The 7,415-nt window shown below is 43.6% G+C and overlaps 1 long non-coding RNA gene across 1 annotated transcript; it reads left to right on the forward strand.

Moving 5' to 3' along the window:
- Positions 1–289: 289 nt before the first annotated feature.
- LOC140253396 (uncharacterized) lies at positions 290–7,128 on the forward strand. Its single transcript, XR_011903844.1, has 3 exons — positions 290–361; positions 3,968–4,253; positions 6,292–7,128. It is a non-coding gene; the product is annotated as an uncharacterized lncRNA (long non-coding RNA).
- Positions 7,129–7,415: the final 287 nt, after the last annotated feature.

A 7,415-nucleotide genomic window follows, 5' to 3' on the forward strand; every position in this document is an offset into this window, starting at 1 on the left:
CAGCTTTGTAACTTCTCCTTAGGACCTTTTCTTCACAGAACCCCTGTTCTCTTTATAGTCAACAACAAGCAGCCAAGGCAGAACTTGGTCTTTATATATGTTAAGGGAAACTGCTAATCACAGCCTGAACCTCCAATTAACCATCTGAGGCAAGCAACACATCAACTATAGGAGCACAGGTGAAGGTAGTTTAGCTGTGCTCTCAGACGGGGTGGATCTTGACTCCACCTCTCTTAGATCCCATTTAAGGGCTGACCACCAGTAAGGTAGCATTTCTTTCTGGAGATTGCTTCTTTGTGGAGTTTTTGTAGTAAGTCACAGCATTGGTGTGCATCCATTTTGACTGAAAGCCTCAGCACTGGTGAGTTTTTTCTTAGATATCCTCTGGCTATCCATTTACTTTGTAATTACAACTATATGATTGTATTATTTCAACTCTACAATATGTATCTTAAACTCCAAATTACAGCAAATGTATAGGCTCTTACACTTCTGTTCCTTGTGTAGAAGGGGGAAGATATAGCTTCCCCAAACTCATCCTTAGATGCTTAAGGTGTCCTAACAACAGAACAGCAGCACCTGCTTAATTGCATATGGCAGTGATTGCCTGCAGAGTTGTTTGTGCTAAGTTGTCCACAAAGCTTTGTGGGGATGTAGCATATTTGCTCAGTTTATTTTGTGATTTATACCCATAATGCCAAGAATATTTAGGCTGCTGTACTGGAAGCACAGAAAATTGCTGGCTTAAGGCACTGTGTGTTTGCAATGTAAGCATCTGAGATTTTGTTCAGGAAATGGAATGTAACTGAGAAGGAAGCAATCCAAATTAGACTCTTTCAAAATCATCAGTTGTTTTAATGGGTAATTTTTTTTCCCTTGGACATCCTGATTACATTCAGCTGACTGATTGTCATTAGGCAGGGGTTTTCACAGTGGCAGTTGTCAGAGCTTGCCACGAATGACTTGTCTCCTATGTACATCACAAGGCATAACCACACGTAAACATTCTCTAACAACTTGAGAATTTTGGTATGTTTCAGTGTTTGGGCCAAGAACACAGAGATCTGTTCCAGCAGGAGAGTGGTGGCATATATGACTCAGTATATTGCACTGCTTCTAAATACATAAATACTTGACTACCACTAGCGCTGAGGCTTTGTGGCATTCTTATAAACTGGCTTGTTTTTATTTTGGAGAATTCCACCACCAAGTTCTTCAGGATGGAAGTGTAGACTGGGGAGCTGCAGACTGTCCTGGGAAAATTGGTAGCTGAGGATAAGTGTGGTCAAAAGGCCAGATATAAAAGGAACAATCACTCAACCTATTAAAGGAAGCCACGTTCATGGACTAATGGCTGGGTGAAGCATACTAAGGAAACAGTTTTCACAACTGAGAGAGAATAGACTAATAAACTGCTGTGGATATATGTGCTGGGCTCCTTTTTACTGTGTTCATAAATGATCTGGGAGAGAAGTGAGTAAGGAAATGACAGCACTTCCTGATGATGCAGAGTTTACAGAGAATAATAAAAATTAAAACTGACAGGAGAGAATAACAGAAGGATCTCATAATGCTTATTGGCTGAATGGTAAATAGCAGATGCAATTCATGTACTTAAGGAAAAAAACAATCCTAACCGTGCACAGCGGTGAGGTCTAAAATTAGATATTGCCTCTCAGAAAGAAAAGCTTAGACTCATCACATATAACCCTATGAAAATGTCAACTCAATGCTCAGCAGAGAGAAAATGGCAAATCAGATGGTAGGTATTGTTCAAACAGGAAGAAGGCACTAAAGGGAAAAAAACAAGCTCCTCTAGAAACGTTTTGCCTTCACACCTGGGATGCTGCACACGCAGTGCACGCAGTTCTTAACTCTCTTGCTGAAAATAATTAAGATGCAATAGGAAGGATGTGGAGAATGACAACAAGAATGGCAGAAGGAATAGGATTGTTCCTACTTGAGAATGCTTTGTAATGGCTGGGAAGGGGAGTGACTGAAAGGGGCTGTGGTAGGGGCTGTGTTGTCATGAGTGCAATGGAGATGAATAAAGAACAGAATGATAGAGGCCTGTATGTTTGTGTTCTCCAAATGAGAACCTGAGCTCTCAAAATGGTTTTATTTATTTATTTCTTCTGACAACTTGGCTTTTAAACAAACAGAAGGAATTACTTCTTTACACAGTCTGGCTGTAAGCTATAGGACTCCCTGTTCTGGTGTAGATGCTGAAGAATAAATGGCTTCAGAAAATGGTTAGGCAAATTTAGGGGAGAAAATTTCATTGGGGATATTAATTGTGAGAATCCAATGCAATACTCAGAAAGCCCATAAACTGCAAGTGGGTTAGGAAAGTAGTAGGATTAGTATGCCATGTCCTCATTGCCTAAGCATTCATTACTTTCAAAGGTAGGATATGGTCCCATATTGTGTGTAGGGCATAAATGGTCCCACTGTTATTTGTTGTCTTCTCCCCATAGCTGAAAAATTAGGCAAACTGGGTGCAAGTTTCTTTCAGATTAGTACTAGGCCTTGAAACTCCAGTCTTCCTAAGGTTAAAGAGGAAGATGGCAACAGAGGCTGCAAATGCACATAGATCTGTGTCCCCATGCTATTACATCCCATGAGACCAGGAGAACCAATCTCCCCTCCTATGTGTGGTTCTGGCTCTGTTGTTTTCAATTAAGGTACCATTTAATCACTTGCTAACGTTTTCTAAACATTCATTCCCATCCACTGGCAAGCTCTGAGCTATAGAGAAGCTGCTTTCTCTGAACCATCTGAACAATGCAGTCATAAAGCTGATGTGACAGGGAGTTTCCATAGCTTCTCCCGCTGCATAAAGGTTTGCTTTTTGTGACTCAGCCACTGATGTAACTGGGTTACTCATCAGAAAACTACTCAAAGAAAAGACTAATTCTGAGCTGAATTTGAATAAGTGGAGCTGAGGCAGAGCTGGAGTTACTGAGAGGGTGGGATAAGGAGGATCAACAGCTTTCCCCATTACACTGCTTGGTGCAGAATGAGCCTCCACATTCCTAACCCTTCATTCCTTCCAGCCTTGTAACAGCTTCAGTAGCTCCAGAGCTTTGTATTCACTTCAGGAAGCAGCACGTTCAGTTCTGGAGCCTGGGCTTTGGGCAGCACGGAGGCTTGCGTGTCCCCTTGGGTGGGCTGCATGTCTGCCCCATGTTGGTGGCTCCTCACCCCACAGCTGGCTCAGCCCACAGTTGGTTCTCCTTGCACATTTCCCTGGGATAGCTCTAAATGCTTCTCTTGGTTGCAAAAGGAAACTAAAAAGGGAGTGATTCGTGGTAAACCTCTGAGTCATAAAGCTTGAAAGGACGGTTTTAGGGTTGGGCAGGATATACCTAGCTTATTAGTGAGCCTTCAAGCCACTGTCTAACTCTCATTTCCCTGCTATCAGTGCTGCTATGTGCTTGTTTCATCAGTACTATCACCCTTCACCCAGCTGTTTAGATGAACACTGAAAATCATGGTTGTGGTCCTGGCTTGGTGCAGTGAGTTGCCTTGGGGCTGGACAAATCAGTCCTCTCCCCACAAGGCCAGACCTAAAGTGAGAAATACATCACTGCAGTGGGCTTTTATTTCTTGGCAGCTGCAAAGCCAAAGCAGTGCCAGGACTTGTGTGGTCTGGAGAAACTCATCACAGATGTGACAAGTCTATGGGTCTGTGTTACAGATCTATTGGTCTGGTCCTCCTGCTCTCTTCTTAATTAGACTTTAACTGAATGTCCTGCAGACAGGGATAGAGGGGATCAAGAAGACCTGAATCCCAAAGGCTGTCCCATAGGAGGTCAGACCAGATCCTTGCAGGTGCTGCCATGAGCTCCTTGAGTATTCATGTAGCAACAAGCAGTGATGTAAGGACATAAACTGCATGAGATATGCAAGTAGAGAGATCTTTGTGCCTTTAATACTGACTTCAGTTTTTGTTTATTTATTACAGCATTCACAAAGAGCTTAGGAAAAGTGGTCTTTAAATCTGTCAGCTTTTAAAAAGACAAAACCTAAAGCTTCAGCGTGGCTTTATCTGAAAAATTTGTAAGACAAAAGCTGGAGAGAGGTGTAGGAGCTGAGCAATGTTTTCCAGCAACGTGAATGGAGCTGAAAATGAATGGGGAACACATAGATCACGTCTCCAACACGCGCCCACAGCTCTTCCAGAAGAGAGGCTGCTTCTCCACTGAGCTCACCCTGCTGGAGATGTTTATGGCTGTGTAAGGCATTCCCAGGTCAGAACAGCAGATCTGTCACATCTCACATGCTGGGCATGGGATTTACCCATTTGACTTCTTCTTTCCATCATCTCCTTGAATCCACAGCTTGCTGACGGGCAGTCACGTTCTGCAGTAGCCCTGTGGGATCACATGTGCCTGATGTGTGAGTTCTCCGTCATGGAGAAGAGAGTATGGAGGCAGGGTCTTTTGCAAACACTTTGCACTCTTCTTTTACTCTGGAAGGTCCAGATCAGTAAAAGTATCAGCTTTGAAGTGGTTTCTTAAACAACCATCATGTTGCTTTCCCTGAAAATGAAGAAAGCTTTCTCATTTCCAGAAGCAGTTATGATAAATATTTTCATTTCAGTACGATTTATTTTTCTTGCTGTTGTGTTGGAAATCAGTTTAATTAAGCTTCTTAACACAGTGGCTTGGGGGCTAAGAATAACTGGAGTCAAGCAGATCTGAGATGGTGAGACATGTATTTTGGGAATTGAGTTTGAACTTGCATTACTCATTTGGAGACGAGCAAAACTGATTCTGCTCTGAGCTCATATTCCTGTGGGCCTGAGACAAAGAAGAGAAAGAGAACTTTTGCTTCACCTAATCAAAATTAGAGCTATTATGAGCATGCAAAAATTCCCATCTCTTTGCATGGATGGAGCTTGATAGCAGACGAGGATGGAACAGGACAGCTGCCTTCAGATTTCTGACTGGAAAGAGTTGAAGGGGAAGTGTGGATAGGCCCAGGTTACCTGTAGGATGGGAGGAGAGAAAGGATGAACAAACAATAAGAGAGTTCAGCAGAAGTTCCCTGTATAATTTTATTACTGAAACCAACCGTTTGGTGAGAACAGGATATAGAAAAGAGATTAATTTGTGTCAGATGAAGAAAAGGAAGCAGAAACTGAGATGTATGCAGAATGTCTGAAATGATGTGAGATGAATGGGCAGTCACTGTTAGAAGTTCTGCGTGGGTAAAAGCAGTGCATTGCGTGGAGGATGATGAAGTTTATACTTCTTATACTCTGCTGTAGTTGAGATTATGTTCCAATAAGTCAAAGAGCAAGATGTGAATCTTGGCCACTTTTAGAAATAGGAATGAGTGTGGAGGGAGTAAATTTGAGCTCTAGTTAAAAACAGAGAACAGCAGAGCTGCCGGGAGAAGGGAATCATCCAAACACTGAGCTATGCACCACATAGCTCAGAGTGCTGTTGAAACTGGAGCGTTGCTAACACAGGAAGATGCTGATAGAGATCACAAGCGGTGAGGTCTGTGGAGGTTTTCAAGGTTTTCACCTTTCAGGGAGAAAGCACTAACCAACTTTATCTAGCATAAGGTGTTAATGCGGTGCATCACTCTGAAAGTGGTGAGACTGCCTGCCAGACTCCTTCCATCTTGGTGGCTTGCTTGGTGGCACCACAGCAGTGGCCACAGAGCAGAAAGTATAGTTACAAGGGGAAGATGAAAGTAAGGAGGTTTTGGGACTGGGCCACAGTGTTACAAGTGGAGATCTGTCCTCCTGCTCTGCATTGATTGTGGTTGTTTCTGCAGCAGCTTGCTGCAGAGCTGCTGCTCTTGCACTGTTTGTCTTGGTTAGCTCAAGCCCTGACCCTCTCACACCTGCAGCCCTGCAGCTTGTCCCATCACCTCTTGTTCTTCCTTTTGTTTTTAAACAAGGTGATGAAATTACTCAGTTGCCCCACAGAGGTCAGGAATGCCAGAAAGCATAACTGGGGATTGAGAAACCAAATCTCCCCTTCTCTCCTGCAGTTTCCCTCCAGCACTCTGGCTGAGCAGTTAGATAAGTGCCATCAGCTTGGCTGTTGCTCAAAACGTGTTCCAGTAACCACATGCTAAATGCAGTTGGAAAGGAGAGCCATTTCTTTGGGAAGAGGAGGTGTCCTAGAGACTCCTATCTGTTGTTTTTCCTTGATAAAATCTGGCTGAGACCGAGCTCTACATTCACGCAGAGGCCTCTGAGGGATTTATGATTATATTTCTTTCCAGGGGAAACAAATACTGGTTGACATGATTTTTTTTTTGCTACAGGTCTCACAAGGCACCAGGGCTATAGAGTGGATGAGAGCCTCTGGTGTTTCATACAATGGGGTTCAGTCTCCTCTTGACACTTTGATATGCAGAGCTCCCAAATCAGCCACCTCTCTGCCATAAGTCAGATATTTTAGTTAACGTCCTCTTGGAGAGTCAGAGTTTTGCACTGATTCAACCTTCTGCATGCCGCATTTGCTACTCATTTGTGAATACACTATAAGTGTCTTATAGGATAGGAACACACTCCCAGCATCCAGCCCAGCCTGCCATCCTCAGCCACCCTCTGTCTGCAGGAACTCAGGCTCTAGGGACATCCCAGCCATCACCACAGTCATGGTGTTGGAGCCAGTCATACTGCAGATGGACACATGGCAGCTGTGTGGGGCCGTTCATCTGCATGCATTGGCTCAGACACTCAGCTGAATAAGAGGAAAGGTTGGACATGCTTCAGTGCTACTCTTTGTCAGAGCCAGAGCCCTATTTCACTTCTCTGTTTTATGCGAAAGGTTCAAGATGGGTCCCTAGCTATGAAGCAACAGCTGAAAAAGCATTTTCTCAGCCTCTGACCTGGTGGGGCAGCTCTGCTCAGCACACTAGGTTTCATTTTGGCCATCTTCCTCAATAAATGTGCAACATGGCTCCATAGACATGGGGACACCAGGGCACCAGTAAGGTGCAACATGGCTGCACCCAATGAAAGGAGGAATGAGAACTGGGGGATGATCCTTTCAGCAGTGGTTGAGAAGAACATCTGATTAAGGAAGTTACACAATCAGGATCTAAAACACAAACGTTGTTATACAGGTATATAGGGCACAGCTTTCACAAGGAGGTAGTAATGCATGGAAAGACATCATATTTGGGGGGGTGGGAGAGGTTCAGTTGTATCCTTAGCTGCTTTTCTGCCATCAAGAAACATCCCCACTTTCAAAATATTCCTTGCAAGTCACCTAAAACCTCTTTGTGGTCCCTGAGTCCTATTGCACTTAAAACTCATGCCTAATTGACAAACATAAGAGCTAAAGCATTTTACTAACTGTGAGTAAAAACTAGTTAAGCTTCTAATAAATGTCAGTTTGGCACAAATTGTGACCTCTGCTAAGCATCCCCTCCAGTGGCTT

Source organism: Excalfactoria chinensis, chromosome 5 (assembly GCF_039878825.1).
Source record: "Excalfactoria chinensis isolate bCotChi1 chromosome 5, bCotChi1.hap2, whole genome shotgun sequence".
NCBI lineage: Eukaryota > Metazoa > Chordata > Aves > Galliformes > Phasianidae > Excalfactoria > Excalfactoria chinensis.